The 23,110-nt window shown below is 45.4% G+C and overlaps 1 protein-coding gene across 1 annotated transcript in view; it reads left to right on the forward strand.

The window, feature by feature from the left end:
* The window catches only part of LOC131896624 (MHC class I-like protein MILL2), an 83,224-nt gene that overhangs the window by 54,904 nt on the left and 5,210 nt on the right, over window positions 1–23,110 (forward strand).

A 23,110-nucleotide genomic window follows, 5' to 3' on the forward strand; every position in this document is an offset into this window, starting at 1 on the left:
CCACATACCCCGTGCCCGTTGACTGCACATAGAAGTTCCCAGGAATAAAGCCAAAGCATACCAGCTCATTCTTTCGCAGGTTAATAATTATCAGAACATCTGAGGTTATCACCCCAGAGGCCATCTACTTGCAGTTTCTCAGAAAGCACAGAAATACAAACAATGGTTTAAGGTACCAGACTGCCAGCTTCCTCTCAGCCTAAGTCCTTCTTCATCTCTCTGTAATTCGTCAAGTTGTCTTCTAACTAGTTCTGGACAACTCTTGTCTTTTATCCCATCTATATGTCACTCCATCTACAGTTTTCTGCCATCAGCCTTCTGGGTTTTTCCCATGACCTGCATAGCAGCTTTAACTCCTGCCACTGTCACAATCTCAATATCATTTCTAATTTCATGGAAACCACCGCAGGAGAGAGAAAGAAAGTCATAAAGAACAAATAGAGTAGGAGGATCACAAGAACCAGTGACAGTTGGATGGGTGAGAACATGACAAGCATACACCATAAAGTCTGCCCTCGGGACACAAGGGTTGTTTTCTCCTTGGCCCACAGAAAGCAGGCTTAGTAGAATATGAGGTGGGGCAGCCCTGGAGGGATCAATGTCCTCATTCTCGGGTACCAGCACAGATTCCACTGGCAACACGTCAGGCTTTTCATATGCCGTCTCCGGCAATTAAATTGGTTCTTTGATGGTTTCACACAGGTATATAATGAATTCTTGTTATGTCCTCCCCAACCCTCTCTAATCTCCCCCCTACCACAGTAAACACCTCCTCCCCGCTACCTGTCCCTTTCCTGGGTTCATGGTTTAGGGCTTTCTTGTATGACCTACTCAGTTTAATCTGGTGCATCTGTGTGACCATTGCATTGGGACTATTCACTCTAGCCTGAGAGGCCACCAATGGCACAGAGCTGAAGTCACTGACTCTGCCTTCCCCAAATTTATCCAAAGGAACAATTTAGAAATGAGAGACAGAACCCCCCTAAAACCCTCCTTCATCCTTTCCCTGCGGCTGATGGGCCCATTCTTGTACAGACCCAGCATAGTTATCCAGAGTTGTAAGTTCCTGCTTGCAGTGACTGTGTCTTGCACAGAAGATGGCATTTTGCAGTGCTTCTCCCCATCTTCCAGCTCTTACAATCTTTATATCCCCTCTTTGGCAATGTTCCTTGAACCTAGGAGAAGACACAAAAGTGTCTAATCTAGTGCTGAGCACTAAACAATCCCTTGTTCTCAGCACCTTGTGCTGCTCCTTCTTCTCTGTCTTCAATGTAGTTCAACTGAAGAGAAGACTCTGTGATTAAAGCCAAGAAGAGTGTTTACTGTCTGTGAATATAAACATTCTTATTTAGAAAGTAGTTCAATGCTTTGTGAATTTGAATAACGACAGAAGTTAGCATGCGCACACACACACCACACCCCCAGGCCCTATGACCTTCCATGCCATGGGATTTTGAGTGGATTTATGGTACTACATATGGAATCGCTCCTGTGGAGTGGACCTCCAATCCAATCAGAGAGCATGTTGATTACCCATGTAAAATCTGTGCCACTATTGAACATCTTTCCTGGCAGGTTGATATCATAGTTGGATTCATAGCTGGGTAAGACTTTTCTCCCCAACAGCCTGCGTGGCATCTTCTGGCACTATGAAAGCTACCAGGCAGGAAGGAGGCTTCAAACATAGCTCCATCTCCATGGCTCTGTGTCATGTGACTATGATGTGTGATGCCTTTGGCAATCAAGTGTTATCACCTAGTTCTTACGGGCAACCAAGAGCAAGGACAAGAGCCTGTGTTGTTTCTTGAGTCCATAGGGGCTCCCTGATCAACCAATCATGAGCAATCCTACTCCTGGCCCTGGAGTTTTTGTTCCATAACCCATCACTTCCAGGAGAGCTTTTCCAGCCATGTAGGGTACCTCCCTTCCAACTTTTACGTTTGCCTACAAGACTGTAGGTTTATATGGAGCTTTTTCTTCTTTTCTCTTTCTGTCTCATTTTTATCATTTTAAATTATAAAACTGTATGATAGTCATATTAATTTACTCACCTAACCCCTCCTAGATCCATCACTCCTTTCTCATTTACCCAAATTATGGACTAAGGGATGAAAGATCCCAGAGCCAGTGGATGACTATAAGGGAACAGTCTTTTTTTGGACACAGCAGGGTACTTGCACATACGGGAGGGAGGGAAGGCTGGAAGGGCAGGAGGAGGGGAGAGGGGGGGTGTCTGTGATTGGTATGTAAAATGAATAAAAAAATTCTTAAGAAAAAAAGAAATGGTTTAATTTAAGATGAAAGAGCTAGCTAGCAAGAAGCTGGAGCCATAGGCTATACAGTTTGCAATTAATATAAGCTTCTGAATAATTATTTTATAGGTGGCTGTGGGACCTTGGGTGGGAGAGATTCTTCCGGACTGCTGGGCACGGAAGGACCAGAGAAAGTCCAGCTACACCGACCTGCTGTCAATTCTCTTATCCTGCTCAACCTTGTCAGCCTCCTCTGAATTTATACAGTTCTGTTTTGTTCTTGAGTTTGTGTAGGAGCAGATACCAACCTCCAAGGCACAGAGAAGACTCTCAAGTGTGATCAACTAAGGTTACTTCCCTGAAAGCAGGGGGTAGTACATTCAGGACTTCTTCAAGAAGATACAGAAACAATTTCCCCAGAAAAGACATGGGTGAATCATTACAGCACTAGCCCACCAAGAGTGTAACACACAGAGATTCAAATCAAAAGGGCCTCAGGTCAACTATCAGTCACAGTGTGTGGCTCAGCTTTGCTGGAGCTTTGTCAAGCAGCTATGCTGGCTTCATGACCTTCTCTGTTCCCCTAGGAGATGGGTGTGCCAGGGAAGTAAAACAAATGACACATAAATACATAACAAATAAATAAATAAATAAATAAATAAATAAATAAATAAATAAATTCATTTATTTTAAAAAATCTGGGATTAAAGGTGTGCAGCACCACCCTTACTCCCTGAGTTTCTAAACTAGTGAGAAATTATATGAACTGCCTAGTGTCTCTCCTAATGTGTGTGTGTGTGTGTGTGTGTGTGTGTGTGTGTGTGTGTGTGTGCATATAAAATACATTTTTAATTTTACTGTTCTGCTTTAAAAATACTTAAGTCCAGGCTGGGCAGGATCTGCTCAGCAGCAGTGGGTGGTGAGCTCAGCCCCAGGGGCTAAACCAAATCCAGACAGCAACATAACTAAACCTAAAGGTCAAACAATAGTTACCTAAATTGTTTCAAAATTTCTCATCATGGCTTTGTTCTCAATAAGTTATTAAAAGGAGCTTACATCATTTGTTTTTGTGGTTGCAGAAGGGGAATTCCTAGCAGAAATTTTCTGAGTCCTGAGTGGGCATGTGTATGTATTTACATTTGAGTGGTCTATGGAATCTTGATATGGGAGTGGATAATGAAACAAGGTTTCTGGTTGATGAGGGGTTTATATGTATTCCAGACTCCTGATTAAAACATCAAGAAGAGTGTGAGGTGGTGGCACACACCTTTAGTCCCTGCATTCGGGAGACAGAGCCAGGCAGATCTCTGTGAGTTCGAGGCCAGCCTGGTCTACAGACTGAGTTCCAGGACAGGCTCCAAAGCTATACAGAGAAACCCTGTCTCAAAAAACAAACAAACAAACAAACAAACAAACAAACAAACAAACAAACAAACAAAACCAGTCAAGAAGAAACCTTTCTGCTTATTGCTGAGATGCAGTTGGATAGCTGTAAAGGAAAGCTTTAATGCTTTCAGGGAGAGGAAGTAGAATCAGGGCTGCCTGACCCCACAGCATTCTCACTGTATCAGCAACTCTCACATTCCACTGAGCCCCACACCAGCTGTTCTCCCATCAACCAGCTGTTCACCTGCTGTCAGATCTGCTCCACTCTCTGTGACACACTTCAGTTCTTGGCATACGGGCTGGGTGGACCTACAAGAGAAGCATGTCTGGCTTTGAATCTGCAGAGAACTCAGATGATTCATGAAGGCAGATGAAGACGATGTTGTCCTTGGAACCCAGAGCCCTAGTCCTAGTCCAGCTGTCACTAAAGTACCTGCTCCTGGAGGAGTTGTTGGGCACCTGTGCGGGTGAGTGATGGGCAGGGAGAGGGACCTCCTATGTCCTTGTGCTGTGGAGTGTAGCATGAGGGAAATTGGGTTGTGTAAATACGTGTCTATGTGTCTGTTGGTATGTGAGTGCGTGTGTCTCTGTGTGTATGTGTCTCTGTGTGTCTTATGTGTGCCTGTGTCTGTGTGCTGTGTGTTTGTCTGTGTCTGTGGTGTGTGTGTGTGTGTGTGTGTGTGTGTGTGTCTGTGTGGTGTGTGAGTGTGGCTATGTCTGTGTATGGGACTGTGTGTGTCTGTGTGTGTGTGCGCTTGTGTGTCTGTGTCGTGTGTGTGTCTGAGTATGTGTGTTGTGTGTCTGCATGGTGTGTGTTTCTGTGTCTGTATGGTGTGTGTGTGTTTGTATGTTTCTGTGTTATATATGTATTTGTGTGTTTCTGTGAGAGTGTGTGTCTTTGTGTGTGCCTGTGTGTTTCTGTGTGTTGAGTGTATGTGTTTGTGTGTCTGTGTATATGTGTCTTGTGTGTATCTGCATGGTGTGCGTGCTTCTGTGTCTGTGTAATGTGTGTGTGTTTCTGGGCATGTGTTTCTGTGTGAATGTGTGTCTTTGTACGTGTGTCTGTAACAGGGACTATGGGAGTCCAGCCCCTTGAAAGCCCTTTCAGGGTCCAGAAAGAATCTGTGACCAGCTGATAATCTAATCTTTGATGATATTAAATGAATCTATGTACATGTAACCCTTTAGTTTATACGCTTTATTCTTTTTTGAGTCAGTTTTCTCTCTACACATTTTCTTTTCTGTTCTTGTACTCAGCTCCTCTCTGTCCCTTCTCCTCCTGTCCTCTCACAACTCTAACTCTTTTCCATCTCCATCCTCTTCTTCATCCTCGTTCTTCTCCATCATGGTTCCTTCCCTCCATCTCCCGGCACTGGTCTCCATCTCACCGGCAGCCAATACCAATATCAATACCAAGCAAAGCTTCCAAGCTCCCTACCAGAGCCGTGATAGCCAGCTTCATCCGCAACGGGGATGTGAATAGAGGAGGTGGGGTTGATAAGTCCTTGAGTAAATCAGAAAGGGAATTTATGTGCTCAAAATATATTCTTATAAGTGGTTAGGTGAAATGTTACGAGTCTATCATAAATGTGCTTAAACTACAATCCCACACGTGGTTAGGTAAAGAGTATCTAAGTCACTAAAACAAAACTGCCTCTCTTCCTATGCCGCCATACACTGGCAGGGCGGGGTCACTGCCAGACCTAGGCAGTCTGCCTCACAGATACATTGCGCCTCGGTTGCTGTTACGGCCGAGGGTGCTTGAGAAGAATATCAGATAAATACACTGTTAGGAGTTCTTGGAAGCATACACAGCATATAAGAAAATCATTGCAGGAATTGGCTAATATGTCTGTACAAAAGCTAAAATATCACCAAGACTCCTTAAGCCATGGGTTGATCTTCAGAAAAGTCTTTGACCTTTCCAAGTAATAGCTTTTGTGATAGAAGCTGGATTCCATTACATTTTCCTGTGACTTGCAGCATGTCTGTATGTTTCTCTGTGTGTGTGCCTGTGTGCTTCTGTGTTTGTATCTGTCTTTCTGTGTGTTGTGCATGTGTTTGTGTCTATGTGTCTCTGTGTGTATATGTCTTTGTATGTGTCTGTGTGTATATGTCTGTGTGTCTGTGTTTCTCTCTGTGTATATGTGTGTATTATCTACTTGAGTCCCTGGAAAGATGAACATCTGGTAGCCATTTGGAGGAACTTTCATGTCTAAAGGACACTGACTTTGGGAGGAAGTGTCCTTGGCTGTCCTAGCATAGTGTATAATCACAGACTCCCGGGGACTTGGTGGGGGCAGGATGGCCAATGGTTTCCCAGAGCTGGAAAACTCCGCCCCCAAGAAACAATATAAGCTCTGTATCCTGTTCAGTTTGTCACTGCTTTTCACCCTAGCAGAGACAAACACTCTCCTGGATTTTTCCCTCCCAATGAATCTATTGAGTGAGGTCTGTTGTAATGGCTCTTTTGCTGGAGCAGAGCAGAGCCTTAAACCCCTCCCCTGCTGGAGCGGAGTTCTTACACTTGCATTAAGGAAACCATTCCCAGAGCAAGGGCTGTTAACACTTTGCCAGGGAAACCCTGGTCAGACTCTGAGCCAAGTTCAGGGATTGGTGGGATTTCAAGTCCTGAACTTGGTTAGGGGCAGGATGTGTTTTTAGCTCTGGTCTTAGGGACAGGGTGTTCTTTCACTGTCCCTTTTACCCTACAGTGATAACCACAGCCCAGGGAGGCATTGGGTCCCCAGTGTTATTTATTTACCGATGTTATTTACAGGGCACAAGAGAACATGAGGTACAACAGAACCCACTATAAGAGAATTTATTAGGGAAAGGAAGGGATAGACATGAGTAGGCCTCCCAGAGAGAAATGTGCAGAGAGGGCAGGGTGGAGTCTGCTTTTATAGGTCGCCTCATGGATGCATATATGGGCTTATATAGCTATGCCACACATGCACATGGCTTACATGACCACACTTTGCGCAGATTACATAGGATGTAAGGCCCGGGAGTGACTAAGCATTTTGCCTGACTGCTGACACCATATGTGTGGTCATGTGACTCCAGAAGTGGCTAGGAATAGTAACATTCCACCCTCTTTGTTATTATAAAAAGTAAGGGATTAGGGGTGGTGGGTGAATGAGAATTGGGGCACAGTGTCTCTTGGAACTGCTCCCGCCTGACTTGGAGGGCATTAGTTAATTTTTGGTGGGCAGGGGGACTTTTTCCAAGGTAGCCGGTTGTCCTGAGGTAGCTGATTGTCTTCACTGCTGTTTTGAGCTCTGGGTAATCATCCACTGTTGCTTGGCTCTTACAGCTTGGGCCTGACAGGATGCTGGTGAGGCAGAAGTTGAAGTTTAGAAAATGTTTTTTCTTAGATCCTGGTACTTGGTGGGGGAGGAGATGAGGCGGGACCCTAAGGATGAGGGAGGGGGTCATAAGACCAGGAAAGTTTGAATGATATTTATCTGAAGTGGATCTGACCTGTCTGGGTGGGTCCAAGTCAACTTCCTGGAGCTCAGAAGAATTTTTAAGTTTACGAAGGAGACAAATTTAGACATATTAAGAAGTGACCAAAGGGAATTTAAAATCCTGAGCTTGTAGCTATGATATTATAGTGTTGAGTACTCTGATATCAGAATTTTATTGGTTAGTGTTAAAATTATGGAGTCATGTAGCAAAGAGAGACAGGAATCTGGAACTGCTTTATTTTTTCTGTTATTATCAATTAGGTTTCCTATCTTCACCTGAGACAAACCTTAAGGCATCTGTTTCCTTTCATTATCGCCTTATCACTTCAACATCCAGGAGACACAAGTGACGGATTGCTGAGGGCAGTTAACAATAACAAACTTTTATATATTAAAGTCTGTTTTGCAGAGTCCAGAACCTTTTGAGTCTGGGGGTGTGAATAATTTTGGAGTGTTACTGTTTCTTACCACCTGGATATATTTGATGGTCCTTGCACCTTCAGCTGTATGGCTGATGGTGGTCCTGTGGGTCAGCTGAGTGGTTAATTCGAAATTTGAATGTTATTAGAAACGGTGTGGGGGGAACTGATGAAGCAGAGTGTGATCAGTAGAGACAGGAGAATGCAGAGGGGGAATCAAGAAGAGAAACATACAGGGTTCCCAATCCAGTGGAGTTGAGTACAGTTGTGGGATGAAGGCTTATTCTTCTGGAACTGGAAACAGGCAGTTGATCTCTGTGTCCTCTAGAACTTAAGAGAGCTTGGCCCTGTTTGCATCACTGTGTATGAGGAGGAATTACCCTGGGGTAGGGGTGAGGTAAAAGGTTTTAGGTGAGATAAGTGAATCCAGTGAGGAAACATCTTGAGCTTAGCAGCTATGGAGGTCACAAGAATTACCTTGAAGGGTCCATGCCGTTTAGGGGGAAGTCGGGAGGGGTGATGGCCTTGGGTGGAAGAAGGACATGATCCCTGCTGTTGATTGGGGATGGCCTGGGTAAGGAATGGTCAGTACAATTCCATAGAAGAGAATAGAGTGATAGAGTAAGAGGGTGAGCAGGTGGTCAGGGAGTGACAAAGGTTTGAATAGAAGGCCAGGGGTTAGAACTGGCCTTCCATACATGAGTTCAAATAGTATAATTTAAAGGGTTTGTGTGGAAAGAGCCCAGAGCCTGAAAAGAGCCAGAGGCAATAGTTATACCCAGTAAAGGTGAAGTTCCTGTGACGTCTTAATAAGTATATTTTTAAAGGAGTGGTTAGTCCATTCTACCTTCCCTGAGGATTGAAGATTGTAAGGGATATAAAAATGCTTAGGGATGTTAAAAGCTTTAGATAGGGTTTGAGAAATCTGGGAGGTAAACCAAACTCTGGGCCATTATCAGACTGGAGAGAGGCAGGGATCCAAATCGGGGCATAATCTCCTGGAGAAGGAGGTCAGAGACTGTCTGAGCCCATTAACTAACAAACAAACAAACAAACAAACAAACAAACAAACAAACAAACAGGAAAGCCTCCACCCAGCTCAAGAATGAATCCGCTAGGACAAAGAGGTATTTGACTCATCTGGCAGTAGGCTTATGGGTAAAATCGAGTTGCCAGTCAGACCCTGAAAGGGAGCTCCTAGCCTGGTGAGTGAGAAAAGGTTGGCTCTGATATTTGGAACTGGGATCTAACTTTTGCCAGATTTTACAAGAGGCAGTAATAGTTCTTAAGAAATGCAAGTCCTCGGGGGTGGGCTGCAGGTGGGCCTTGACAAAATGAGACAGAGCCTGAAAATTAGGATGAAAGAGCTGGTGTACGTAGGACAGAATTTGCCGAGTGTCAGGGGTGGCTGTGAGGATGTAGGTTGTTATGTGTTGGTGAAATGCATATTTAAAGTCTGTGTAAACATTTAGGGATTGTCCCTGTGACAACTGGAAGGCACAGGTGAGAGCTATTAGTCCAGCCTGTTGGTTAGTAGTGTGAGCAGATAGTGCCTTGGCTTTAACCACCCCAGTATCCGACACTATGGCACAGCCTGCTTTGCAGGTCCCCTCATGTAAAAAAGAACTGCCATCTGTGTACCAGATTTAAGTGGCCTGAGGCAGTGTGCCCTCCTGCATGTGTGAAGGATGGGGCAGTAGTTCCTCTAGGGTTTCAGTGCAGAAATGAGAGAGTAGTCAATACTAGGTTGAGGGACAAGACTTGAGATACTGAGGGGTGGGCAAGTTTGGAAAGTAAGTGTGGCATCTTCCACTAGTACCACTTGGAGAGAAAGAACTCAGGAAGGAAGTAAAGTCTGTAAGCTTTTATAAGTTAAGAGATGGGACAGGTTGTGGTGGGAGGAGACAGTGGTGGGTGGCCCAAAGGTTAGTTTCTTTGATTCATGAGTAAGGAGCTCAGCAGCTGCTAAAGCACATATGCAAGGTGCCCATCCCTGAGTGGTGAGGTCTAGTTTTTTTGAGAGGCATGCTACAGGCACAAAGGAGGGTCCCAGCTGGTGTCCTAGGGCTCCAAGGGTGTATCCCTCCCTTTCTGTTACATAGAGGGAGAAGGGATGACTTAGGTCTGGGATGTGAAGTCCTGGGGCCTGGAGGAGAGCCTGTTGGAGCTCCCAAAAGGGTTTAGTAGTGGGGTGAAGGCAGGGTTCATGAAGGGAGCCAAGAGCTGCCTCATATAAGGGGCAAACAAGGAGGGAAAAAGAGGGGACCCAGGACCATAGGAAGTCAGCTATTCCCAGAAATGATAGAATCTCCTGTTTAGTAGAGGGGACTGCAAGAGACTGGACTAGGTGATTTCTTTCTAAAGTTTCTAAATAGCCTTGGGGTTGGGGTAATGCTTAGACACAAATAGGTGACCTGAGGAGTAGACAGCTGGACCTTGAAGGCCAGACTCTATAACCCAGCTGGACAAGAAATTTAGGAGAGCAGAGATGTTAGTTTGGCTAATTTGTAATGATGGGCTGCAGAGTAGAATGTCATCTACCTACTGTATGAGTTTAGAGCCAGGGAGGGACAGAGAGGGTAAGTGAGAGGCTAGGCCTGACCAAATAGGTGTAGGCTGTCTCTGAATCCCTATAGCAAGACAGTCCAGGTCAGATGCATGGACAGGTGAGTGTCAGGGTCAGTCCAGGTGAAAGGGAAGGTGTGTTGAGACGGAGGGATGAGAGGAATAGAGAAGAAAGCATCCTTGAGATCCAGAACTGAGAACTGGGAGGTTCCTGAGGGGATAGAGGAAAGGTGTAGTGGGAAGTTTTCTGTGTCTCACCTGGTCTGCAGCCACTCAGACCCAAGTAAACACACAGAGGCTTATATTAATTAAAACTGCTCAGCCATTAGCTCAGGTCTACCACTAACTAGCTCTTACATTTAAACCCAGCCCATTTCTGTTAATCTATATGTTGCCACATGTTCCATGGCTTTACCTGTGTGTCATTACATGCTGCTTCCTGGATGGTGGGCTGGCATCTCCTGCATCAGCCTTCCTCTTCCCAGAATTCTCCTTGTCTGCTTATCCCACTCATACTTCTTGCCTCGCTACTGGCCAATCAGCGTTTTATTAAACCAGTGTACAAGGGCATTATCCCACAGCAGAGAGGAGTGTATGAGGATTGGGTACCACAGGATAGAGTGGGACCACTGCAGAATTAATGAGCTGGAGGTCTTGAATCAGGCAGTAGGTTCCATTAGACTTCTTAACTGCAAATACAGGGTTGTTAAAAGGAGAAGAGGTTGGGCAAAGTAGCTTTTTTCTTAGAAGGTCAGAGATGATAGGTCTAAGCCTCTTAAGGCTCTGGAATGAGAGAGGGTACTAAGCTTGAGTGATATACTGGGTAGGGTCCTGTAACTGGATAATAATGGGGGAATGGTGCCTAGCAATAGAAGGGTTTGGGGTGTCCCAGACTTGGGGGTCTACCTGAGAGGCTGGCAAGGGAAATGAAACATTAGAGCTAGTGGGGTGGGTGGCTAGGAGGAGAGGAGCTGCTGGTGAGTCAGGCAAATGGGGGAGCAAATGAAATAGAAGCTCCTACCTTGGCTAAAATATCTCTTCCCATTAGCGGCACAGGGCTAATTGGTACAAGCACAAAGGTGTGGGTAATAGGGATACCCCTAAAAATACAATTAAGTGGTGGGGACTGATGACGTATATAAGGACAATAGGGAGACAAGAAGAGGTGGGTCCCTCAGGATCTAGTAAGTTGTCCAGGTGCCCACAAAGAAGGAAATGGGTCACCCTGATACTGGAATGGCTACCCGAGCCTCCCTGTGGGAGATGGCAGGTGTCAGGTCCAATCCTGGGCACCTTCAATTGTCCATGGCCAAGCCTAGAAAGTCACCTGGAGGGTGGTCTGCATTTGATGTTCCCATGCCATGAAGTGCACAGGGGAAGTCACCTGACCTATGTCCCTCTTGGTGCTACTTTGGACACGGACCAGGCAGTCCACACAGAGCAGGACAACTACAAGCCCAATGGCCTTCTGAACCACATTTAAAACAAACAAGGACTGGGGGTTCTTAGTGCTCGCCACAGGTGGTTGGATGGCCTTGGAAGCATTTGGTATTTCTGTTTAGGGGCTTTCTCATCTCTCCCATGGTATATCTTAAAAGTCAGCACTAAGACTTTTGCCTGTGGGGTCTGGGATCTTCTCTCCAGACATTTAAGCTTAGCCTTAATGCTGGGGAAGCTCTGTGGAAAAAAAAATGGGTTGTAAGGAGCTGTCTGCCCTCTGGGCTTTCAGGATCTAGATTAGAATATTGTTAGAGGGTCTTTGTAAGTCATTCTAGAAAATGAGGTGGATTTTCCTGTCTGTCCTGAACTTGTCTTGAAGCTATTCATAGTTTACTGGTTTGTGGGCAGCCTTTCTAAGACCTGCTAGGAGGCAGGTCATAAACTGATCCCTAGCTAGAGAGCCACCCAGGGTATTATAATCCCATCATAGATCCCAATAGGGGACCACCTCAGCCCTGGGAAGATATGCTGCATTAGTCTGGTGGACCTTGTCTGCATGTATCCTAGCCTGTCGCTGTAGACAAATTTTTATATGGTCTTCTTAAATAAAAAAACATGGAACCGAAAAAACCTTAGATCAGGGAAATAGGGAAAGCCACCAGCCAACCTTACCTCACCAACTCTGCAGTTTCCAAATGGGAGTTACTTCCTGTCTACCCATGCCTTTATTGCCTTGCTTTCCTGCCCTCTCATTGGCTCTCTTAGCCCAGCTACTTCACTTCCTCTTCCTACACAGATCTGTCACTTTCTGTCTGTCTGTACAGACCTCCAGGTCTCTATGGTTGATGCTGGGATTAAAGGTGTGTGTCACCACGCTTGGCTCTGTTCCCGAGTGTGGCCTTGAACACACAGAGACCCTACCTGCTAAGTGATAGGATTAAGGGTGTGTGCTGTCTGACTTTTGTGTTTACTATGGTGGCTGGCTCTCCTCTGATCTCCAGGCAAGCTTTATTAAAGCACAAATAAAATATCACCACATTTCAGCACAAATAAAATATCATCACATGTTCCTAAACTCGTCTGCACTCCTCAGGAAGTAGGTTGTTAGTTAGGATCATGTGTATATCATGAAAGGTGAGATTATAAGATTGGGTCATATATAGGAATTCTTTAATAAAAGAAGTAGAATTAGATGCATAAGAACCCAATTTTTTTTCTATCTGAGAGAGTTCTGCCAGTGGGAAAGGGACATGTACCTTAACCAGTCCATCTACTCTGGCTACCTCTCACAAAGGGAGGATGGCTGCCAGGTTGGCCTGACTGGGGTGGGGCTCCTTAGCAGCTCAAGAACCCATGACAGGAAGAACAAAGGTGAGAGCCAGAGTCGGGCATTTGAATCGGCCCAGGACCAGAGAGGAAGAAGGGGCTGGGGGAGTCAAAGGAACAGTCCCTGGAGGAGAGGAAGGAGCAGGGGGTCGGAAAGGCTGGGGTTCATTAGCAGGGTGTAGAGTAGTAGTGTGGGGTTCCTCTGGTTCGGGTTGCACAGCTGGAGCACGTGGGCAGGTGAGCAGGATCAAGGAGAGAGGGTTTGGAGCTGAGATGGACACAGGCTGGGATGTAAGGTAACTCTTTCCATTTGCCCATTCGCTGACAGAAGTTCGATAAGTCCCATAAAATGCCAGGGTCCAAGGAGCCATTATGTAGCCATTTTTTATTGGTATCTAAGGGATATTGAGGCCATTTTTTTTAGTGCAGATACAGATAAGCTTAGAAGTCTGTAAGTAGGGCATTTAAGCTGAAAGGTTTGAGGGTTTCTAAAAGGCATCCCAGAGGAGATGTGGGGCTTATGGGATTGCAGTCCTTATTTCCCACAGCTGTGGCAGAGAGAAGAAAAAAAAAGAGATCCAATAGCTTTAATATCTCAGGTGTCCTGGTGATTAATCAAGGATCAATTAAGAATGGCACAAGTTGCTCAGTGTTTCATCGAGAAAAGAGCGAGGGCTGGGGTGGTAGCCTGAAGGACAAGGGTCCAGGAAACAAGACAAGAATGAAAAATGAGGCCTCAGACCACAGTCGTGGAGAATGACCAGGGGTGACATCAGCGATAAAACCTGATGTGTGGAAATGACGAAGTTGTCTGAGTTAGCGTAAGATTGCAGGGCAATGCAGGACACTGCTCTGGGAGTCTGAAGTCTGTGCAGCGGCCTCTGTGTTTCACTGCACCTCTCTTTCTCCATGCTGTCAAATCCCCTGCTGTAGTAGAGGGAAATCCAGAAAAAAAACAAGTAGGCTTTCCATGTATAATATTAGAGGGACCAGCCTTAATATTATACATCCCAGAGGCTCAGGAGAGAGAGCTACAAACGATGAGGACTATTTTCGGGAAATAGAATCTCAGCACACTGAGCTCTTTAGTCCATTCACTTTAATTCTCTGGAATAACATCCTGTTTTCACAGCTTCAGTTCTGTTCTCATGCCTACCTCCTTTCTTGCCTGATTTCTCTCTATATTTATCTACTGCTCCCTCTAAGTTCTATCTTAATTCTCTCATCTTAATTCTGCCTCATCTAGGTCCTTTTCATCTCATTCTTACCCAGCTAGTACTTCCCCATCTGACTCTTCCTCATCTTCCATCTCGTCCACATGTTCTCTCTGGTCAAAATCCTCCTTATCCTTCTCCATTCTCCATCTCTCCATCCTCCCCAAGTCTCTCAAGTGTCCAGTTATAAACCCAAGCAATAGCAATCCCCTGGTTGAGCAAGGTCACCAGGCTTGAATTCTACAGGATCATAAAGGTAGGTAAGAATTTTCTTCAGGCAATGACCACCAGGCTTCCAGGGTCAAACGGAGGGGTGATAAGAATCACCTAGAGGGGCAGTAATTGTTTATTATCATTTGCGACCCAAAAGAGAAGTGACTAATGGGGAAATGAATTAACTAAAGGCTGAATTTGGATAATATCTAAGAAGAGGGATCTTATGTGCTCAACTATAATCTTAAACGTGATTGGTAGAAAATGTTAAGAATCTATAAGTTGCTAGGTCAATGGGAAAAAATAAAACTGTCTTCTTTTTTCCTGTGTCTCCTATCTGTTCAAGCTATCTGCCATTTTTCTGCAGGGTGAGGGAAAGTGTGCTCAGTCGCTAGGCAACCTGTGTACAGCTAGATGCCTCTGGTGATAGTTAAAGGAAGATCTGGAACTACAGGTAAGATTTGGCAGAAGAGGAAGTTAAGCTTAATTGGCACATCTGCCAGGCCTTCTCAAACAGGTAGTCTTGACACTTAAGTCTGTTCTTAGAGAGTATAGAGGTATCTCTGATAAGATACTTTCCTCCGTCTGGGGATGGACCTGGCCGGATGCTGCTAATGACGATAATTAAGGGAGGCTTGAACTGGGGTTCTGGCTGTGCATAGCTGTCAGCGCACAAGGTTATCTAAATATTCCTTTAGTAGAGGGGAAATGGTGCCCAATAAATGATGGGAAAGCTACAATAGCACATAAGAAACTCATAGCAGGAAACAGCTGATAATCAAAAGCCAAATATCACCAAGACTCCTTGAGCCTCAGCTTGACCTCTGGGAGGTTCTTGGCTTCTTCCAGGTATTAGCTTTGTCATAATCAGCTGAAATCCTACTTTGTATATTTTTGCGGCTTGCAGCAGGCTTTTTTGTTCAAAATACTTTATCCTGGGTCTCAAGTCCCTCCAGCTTCCCAGAAATGAAGTGCAGAAAGCTTTAACAGGAGCCTTAATGATCCTGTGTGTGATGAACTAGGAGGGGCACTTGGCTCCCCTAGAGGAGTAGGAGCCATTTCAGGGGATTTTAAAACCATATCATTAAAAAGGAAATGTCCTCCTCATCCTATGAGGCATCAGGAAGTAAACACAATTCAATAATTGATGCTGCTTCTTTGTTCTCAGGACTTTTATTGCTATTTTTTGATTTTTAATTTTTATAGTTTTCCCCATGTTTTCAAGTAAACCAAGCGTATTTATGTGGTTGTTGAACTACAATTTAAAATTGTTAACCAACTTTATGACATGTGTCTAATCAATCTCCTATCAAATTCCACAGTGCAAGCACATTAATATGAAACTCACATCACTCTTGTAGGTGATATTCTGTCTTTAAACTTCACCTAAGCCGGGCAGGTGGTGGCACATGACTTTAATGTTGAGTTGAGGACCAGGCATGGGAAATAGAGAAAATGGGAGCTAAATAAGACAAAAGAAATAGTTGATGCCTTATGCCAATCAAATTTATTAAGAAGTGTAACATCTTATACACTATTTGCAGGATAAAAATGGCAAAGTTCAGCGGAGAATTAAGTCAATGTTGGAAAAAGAACACAGGATACTACAGACACAGCTCCTTAGGACTGATAACCACTGCCCAGAGGGAGGAGCTGGGTCCCTGGAAACTGCAACCTTGACTCCAAGGCACTGGCTCCAGTATAGTTCCAGCCTTGCCAAGCCCACTCCTGGACAAGGACACAAACCCAAAGTTCCCTTTGTCTTTCATCAGGGTCTCTGAGGAAGTCTTGGATCTATCTGGCTCCTCGCAGTATTGTAGTGGCCCTGTCTGTCTCCCACCATGGAGATGAAGGGGACTTATGGCAAGTGAAGGGACTAAGTGAATGGGGCGGTGTGGGGAGGACGTGCACAGGAGAATCCAGGCAGGTGTAGGCAGGGCGGCAGATGGAAGTTAAGGGGGCAGCTGAATCATTGTGACGGGCCTTCCATGGTCCAAGTTCTGCTAGAGTTTACATAAGATTGTTTAGATATATGGAACATTAAACCAATTGATCCCAGAAACCAGTAAAGCCCAGTTTGGTTTCCTCAGTGGTAAATTTTTGAGGTCTTACTTGATTGTCTCTGTCAATGTCTCACTCTGTGGAGACCCTAGAGCCTGTCATCCTCCTGCTTCAGCCACTCAAGTGCATGTGCATCCACCCCCAAGTACAAGTTCATTTCTTTTAAATTTGTTAATGTATTTTTATGTGCATGGATGCATTGTCTACATGTTTGTATGTCCAACACATGCATGCAGTACCTTCAGAGGCCAGAAGAGGGTGTTGGATCCCCTGGAACTGGAATTACAGAGGGTTGTTAGCCACCACGTGGGTGCTGGGAACCAAATACCATTTCTTTTCTAGAGCAGTCAGTGTTCTTAACCACTGAGCTATCTCTCCAGCCCTTAGGTTAATTTCTTAAATATTTTAGAGAGCTTGACAGGTTTTTCGTAATTCTTTTTTTAGTTCAATGATTTTCTGTTTTCTTTTTGTTTTGTTTACCTTCTTAAATTTTTTATTATTTTTTCATTTATTTATTTGGGAGCACAGCTCATGCAGTTCATATTTACCTATGAGACATTGAGGCATGGTATAGTCTGGTTTCAATCTCTCAAGGCAGAGCTGACTGTGGGAACCCATGAACTTATCTCCCCAGGACCCCACACACTGTGCTATGAACTCAAGACTTGGTCTCTGGAGGGGTTTGGGCAGACCCAGTTCTTGGCCCTGAGAAACTTTGATGATGAGCTCTTCCTGTACTACAAGGTAGAGAGCAGGATAACAGAGCCCTTGGGGCCCAGCATCAAGGGACATGTAGGTGTAGATGAATTTCTAAAGGTCTTATTAATAAAAAGAAACCCAGGAGCCAGATATTGGGGTGAATGCTGAAAGATAAGCAGAACAGAACCAGCCACAGCTAAGCTCACCTTGCCAATTCCTCAGCTGATCTTGTTTCCTCAAACTGGAAGCCTCTGTGTCCTCATCTGAATGGATCTCAGCTGAACTGCTGCTAAAAGCCTAAAAGCGTAACAAACTTAGTTCCTGGTCCTCATGCCTTATATACCTTTCTGCTTCCTGCCATCACTTCCTGAGATTAAAGGTGTATGTCACCATGCCTGGTGGTTTCCAGTGTGGCCTTGAACTCACAGAGATGTGGATAGATCTCTGCCTCCCAAGTGATAGGATTAAAGACATGTGTGCTGCCATTTTCTGGCCTCTATGTCTGTCTAGTGGCTGTTCTGTTTTCTGACCCCAGATAATTTTATTAGGGTGCACAATATATGAGGGACACAATATCACCACATGTGGGAGCTGATATCTGGGCAAGAGAAACTGAGGACCTTTGGAAGAAGGAGGATGCTGGCTGAAGTCACAGGATAGAAAGGCCAAGACAGGGGTAAGTGCACAGAGTTCAGTGCATACAGATCCAGCCCTGGCTCCTGAAGTCAGTGTGTGGGCAGGGTGTGTCTAAGTTCATTGAACAAACCACTGGTCCTTCCCTATGAGGCACAAGTACCCCATACTTTGGTGGATCACAGGATGCACCCTACCTGCTCTGAACCACACTGGCAGATGAGATCCAGAGACAAGAAGATGACTGGTCCCTATCTGATGTGGACCAGGCCATCACACCATCCAGGCAACTTTGGGCTGTGAGCTTTAGAGAAACCTGAGCACTGGGTCTTCTGGCTCCTTGGCTACAATGGACAGGATTCCCTCACCTTTGACCAGAAGACTCTCGCATGGAGAGTGGCTGTGCTCTCCACCCAGCAGACCAAGCCCTTCTGGGAGATGTGTGTACCCAGAGCTGATCAAGTTAAAACTTTCTTGAAGAACATATGTCCTGCTCAGCTCCAGAGATACCTAGCGTCCTTGAGGAACTTTCTGCTAGATATAGGTACTAACTGTTACCAGGGTTGGTTCATAGCACCAAGGTGAATATTCCTGTGGCCAAGAGGCTCCTTCTCATGGTACTTGTGGGAGTCTATGGGGTTGTGTCAATACAACTTTTCGTGAAGTGAGTATTTGGTGCAATGTGTGTGTGTGTGTGTGTGTGTGTGTGTGTGTGTGGTCTCTGATACTCTCTGAGAAGGTGGCAGGCAAGCTCTTGAGGTGGTAACAATGGGAGAGGTATGTATGAAAACAAGCAATGAGAAAGGGAAGCAGAAGTAGTATCCCTTACACTAGGGAGGTAGAGAGGAGCCACGATGGGTGTGGGGACAAGTGAAGGGGAAGTGGGTGAGGTGTTGCACAAGGTAAGTGTCTGGACAAGTGTGGACAGGGAATCAGTAGACTCAAGGACATTGTTTCAAATTTACTCTGGATTTACCAAACATGTTGTGTCCAAATTCTACTACAGTTGGAATAAGAATGTTGGGTTTTGTTTGTTTTTTCCCAATTTAATTTCTTATTGATTTTTTTGTGGATTTCATATTACGATCTTGATATCACTCATCTCTTTTCTATCCCTTCCCTTCTGCCCTCTACCCTTCAACCTCCCCACCTAGATAGAACAAAATAGAATTCAAAAGGGAAGAAAAGAACAATCTCATCATGGAATCTAGTGTGACACAGTGACTCACATTAGTCTACATATCTTACTTGAAAGTGTTCATTGCAATGAGTTACTGATCTGTTTTTGAGATTTCTGGGTTTGCTATACCATTGACACTGGGTGCTCACTAGGGCTCCTTTTGGATATCCTGTTTTTGTCCTGTGTCATGGAGATCATGCAACTTCAGGTCTTTAGGGCTGGTCCCTTCACATGTTCCAGCAGATCATAGAAGGGGTGGATGATGGGATGGGCTAACTCATAGCCCTGGGTCTGGGCCTGGGTGATTGCTGGTTTGCTCAGCCTGCCAGATCTTTCTCATCCTGGACACCAGGGTATCCTCTCCAGCTCCAACCTGGCTAGCTCACCCTATGTAGTAGTAAGCAGAAAGGGGCCAGGCCCATGGTTGTCCATGTCATGTCTTTCAAGCTGGCTTGCCAGCACCAACACCACCAGGGCCAGCTCTACTATGTTGCCTAGGAGAGGTGTAGGGACCACTCTTTCAAGTGCTGCAGCCAGGGAGGGGCAGGGCCAGCCATTGTATTCTCATGACCCAGGAGCCAGCCCTCTTGACTGCCGCAGGCAGCAAGGGTTGAGGAGTGAGGGAAGGCACCTCTTCTCTGCCCACATTGCACTACGACAGGCTAGTACTGGGGCCATCTCTCCAACACTCATGTCCTCGGAGCTGGCACACCAGACCCCCACCAAGAGGGGAGCTCTACTGTGTTGACCAGCCAAGGTGCAGGGCCTGCTCTCCTGAGTGCTGCAGCCAGAGAGAAGTGTCACGCCAGTACACTGGTCCTCATGACCTCAGGGACAGCTCTTCAACTTGCCACAGGCTGCAGGAGGTATGTGGTGGGGGGCTTTCTGCCTTGCCCACACCATCATATTGCAGATGAGAGGTGGGGCCAGATTTCTCATGTTTACTTTCTCAGGGCTGTCTCATCCACACCCCCATCAACAGGGTCAGCTCTATTTTCTTGCCCAGATAAGCCGCAGGGCCTGCTACCCCTAGTTGGAGAGGGCCTGAGTCAGCTCTCTCACTGGCCCCAGTGGTGAGGGGTGAACGTGGGAGGGCATCTTTTCCTTGCCCATGCCACCACATGGCAGTTGAGCGAGTCAGAACCATGTCTCCCAGTCTCATGTGTTCAGGGCCAGCTGACCTGCTCCCTGGCCAACAGTCATCTCTGTCGTGATGCACAGGTGAGGTGCAGGGACGTGCTCTCTCCAGTGCTACGGCTGGTGGGGGATAGGACCAGTTCTCCTACTGTTGCAGCCAGTGAGGGGTGGGTCACCCTCTATGTAACCCTATCCTCTCTGCTTTGGTGGTAACATGAACCACAGACATGACCGTGGCTGCTGCTGGGCCATTGGCACAGACATGGCCCTTGCAGGCAGCTCAGGCCCAGATATCACCATGGCCCTGGGTGGTAAGCAGGCCACTGACCTCAGCACACTCCTCATTGCCTTCTCCTCTCTGGATCTGTCTCGATCCATACAACATGAACCATTCTGTCTCTATCGTTCATACCCCACCATATATTTGGCCACTATAATAGAGCCTATCCACTCAGGTCGGCTCCAAATCCCATCATGAGTCCTAACTTTCAGATGCTACAGGTTTCTTCAGTGGAGTTCCCATCTTATATACTCTTTAGATTTTTCACTGTGGTTGTAGGGACAGGATGCACAGCCCCATGCATGCTCTCAATCTTAGCTCCAGCTCCTTATTTCTTCGGGTCAATACTCCAGTAAAATTCTTTGTTCTTTCATGTATTTCCATATGTTTTCTGCTACTTTCTTTATACACATACTTGATTTTTTTCAAATGATTTTTCTGGAACTATGGAAATGATCCTGTGATGATGTTGTTTGCTTTTTACTCTTTTTTTTAGGGGCCCACCACCCAGCTCCCAAATAAATTTACACATGCAGGCTTATTATTACTTAGGAAAGCCCGGCCTTAACTTGGCTTGGTTTCTAGTCAGCTTTCCTTATCTTAACTTATCCCATCTACCTTTTGCCCTGGGGCTTTTCCCGTTCTCTTACTTCTGTAAATCTTACTCTTACATCCTGGCTTGTTGGCTATGTAGCTGGGTGGCTGGCTCTTCATGTCCTCCCCTTTTCTGGCTTGTTCTCCAACCCCCTTTCCAGATTTCTCCCTCTATATGTTCTCTCTGCCTGCCAGTTCCGCCTATCCTTTCTCCTGCTCTCTACTGGCCATTCAGTTCTTTATTAGACCAATCAGGTGTTTTGGACAGGCACAGTAACACAACTTCACAGAGTTAAATAAATACAACAACATAAACAAAAGTAACACACCTCAGAACATTCTAGTACAATCCTGTGATTTTTTTTGTCTGTAAGCCCATGACTAGGCTTTATAATATTTGTTAACTTACATATGCTAAACCATTCCTGTGTCTCTGTAATAAAGCCAACTTGATCATTGTGGAGGATGTTCTTAATATGTACCTGTATTTGGTTTTCAAGTATTTTTTATTCAGGATTTTGCATGTGATTTCATTAGGGATACTGGTCTGTGATTTGGGGATTTTGCTGTGTCTTTACTTGATTTGTGTATGAGACTGATACTGGCATAGATCAAGTTTGAGAATGCTCTTTATGTGTCTTTTTTTTAATTTAAGAAGAAATGGCTCTAGATGTTCTTTAAAAATACAGTAGAATTATGCTGTGAATCCATATGGGCCTGGGCTGTTTTATTGTGTGTGTGTTTGTTTGTTCATTTGCTTTTTTCAGAAAGATTATGATTACTTTTTTTTTTATCTCCCCTTTATTATGGTTATATTTAGGCTACTGATCACTTCATGGTTTAGCTTTGGTGGTTTGACTCAATCTAGAAATGTGTCCCTTTTTTTTAGATTTTTCAACATCATGGAGTAGAGATTTTTTGAAGTAGTCCCTTATATTACTTTGAATCACATAGTGTAGTCCTTTGTCCAATCAGTTTTACTAGCAAATGTTGATTGCAATGAGTCATGGATCTGGTTCAAAGCCTCTGGTTTCTGGTACACCTTCATCACTGCAACCTCACTGAAACTCCTCTGGGATATCCTGCAGCAGCCCTGAGTCATGGAGATCCTGTGAGTAGCTTTCCACAGGACCAGTCACTTCAGGAGCTCCAGCAGGTCCTAGAATGGGCAGATGTTAGGGTGGGCCAACCCGAGGGCCAGCTGTGGATCTGGGTTCTACCTGAACTGGGCAGTCTGGGCCACAGGGGCCACCCACCTCAGGTGGTGGGAGAGGAGCCAGGTTTCCTATTTAAGTATTTACAGCTCTGAAGGGAAAGGTATCCCGGCTTTCAGAAGCCAGGCTATACCTATGGCTGTGGTCTGATGGTGGATGGTTTACCCACAGGAATGTAGCAATCCTGGTCTTCTCTCAGAGATTCAGCTCATCTCTACTCCACTCTACTAAGAGAGTTTCCCTGTAGAGATGTCCCTTGCTTCTCTGCTCCAGTGAAAATTGCTACTTCTCTGCCACACTCTAAGTGGGAACCCCTCCCCCCAAGAAATGTAGCAGTTCGCTTCTGCTCCTTCTAAAGTTGTTAACTTCTCTGAGCTTCTCCATTCCAGCGAAAGATCTTCACCCAAAACTCATTCAAGAGATTTATTGGGAGGGAGGAATCCAGACCAGTGGCTGCCTCTGCCAAGGTGGAAAAAGGCAAACTCCCAAGGAACAGGCACTGGGACTATACAGGGCTTCTTGGCGGCAGAGTTTATGCACAGTGAAGATTTTCAGGGTGGGAATTGGTCAGATTTCAACCATGCATCTTGGACAAGCTCAGAGATTGGCTGATTTCATGCTCAGGGGTTGGTTGGTTTCATGCTCAGCTGATCAGGGGCAGAGAATGTTTCTTTGGCTCTGGTTTCAGGGACAAAGTGTGTTTCTTTCACTGGCTCTTCTTAACCTTCTAGCTCTGTTTTTAGGGCCAAGGTGTGTTTCTTTCACTGGTTCTGGTTTTTGGCTCTGGTTTCAGGGTTAGGGTGTGTTTCTTTGTCTGGCCCTTTTACTCTATACCCTATGCCCATTACATTAAAGTCATTTCTCCCTCAACTGCGGTGAGCGGTGAGGCCATCTCTCCCAAGTGTGGAGCCAGTTCTCCCATGAGGGTTGGGACCAGCTCTCTTGCTCAGTGTCCAGTGAGGGGCAGGGCCAGTTTGCCCAGGCCTACCCATGGCAGGGACAGCTCTGCCTGACCTGATTTTAT

The sequence above is a fragment of the Peromyscus eremicus genome, chromosome 1, assembly GCF_949786415.1.
Source record: "Peromyscus eremicus chromosome 1, PerEre_H2_v1, whole genome shotgun sequence".
NCBI classification, from domain to species: domain Eukaryota; kingdom Metazoa; phylum Chordata; class Mammalia; order Rodentia; family Cricetidae; genus Peromyscus; species Peromyscus eremicus.